The following is an 818-nucleotide window of genomic DNA, read 5'->3' on the forward strand; positions in this document are numbered from 1 at the left end:
GACATGTATTTATTAATCATCAACAAAAACTTTCATCCCTAACAAAATAAGCTAAGGGTGTAAGGAGTGGTTAAACACTTGAGAGTGGCAAACTAAAAAATCAACCAATGAGAGTGTGCCATGTCAAAGTGGTAAACTATGCTCAAAAGTGTTGGCAATGGTTAGACACTTGGTGAAGTGGTAAACTATTTTTTTTTTTTTTAAAGGAAAAAGGTGTGATTGGTTGAGATTGGAATGGACCCCACCCCACACTACCCTCTCTCTCTCTCACTACCCTCTCTCTCTCTCTCATGATTCCCGAGCGGCAAGCCTACACCGATTGATCAACGAAACCGAGAGGCAAAGGGCTTGGCGGCGGTGTTGCCGTTCGGCAAAAGCCTTTGCCGACACCCTTTGCCGCACCACACCGGACACCCTAAACATAAAGGATCAACTAACCTAAACTTAACAAATAAGTAACTAGTTGCGTCACATTTCACAGTTATGTGAGCCCAAAATTCTTTTTCCCACTTCTCTTATCTCACCCATTTCACCCATTTGTGTTCCATCTCTTATTTTTATAAATATATCTTATCTCAAAACATCGTTTTATAACACCTAAATCTTCATTACTAACTATTTGATATTTCCTTTATTCAACACATGTAATACACGCATTTCTAACCTAGTAAGTAACAGATCAAATCAATGATAATCAAGTGAAAATACTAAAACAAAAGTTCCATTGCTCCCAACATATCATTCATCATCCATGATGATCTAGTAGCATCTCACTTTGCAAATTGAAACATAAATAAATAAGTAACTGGTTGCGCCAC

This window comes from Helianthus annuus, chromosome 11 (genome assembly GCF_002127325.2).
Source record: "Helianthus annuus cultivar XRQ/B chromosome 11, HanXRQr2.0-SUNRISE, whole genome shotgun sequence".
In the NCBI taxonomy this organism is placed as follows: Eukaryota; Viridiplantae; Streptophyta; class Magnoliopsida; order Asterales; family Asteraceae; genus Helianthus; species Helianthus annuus.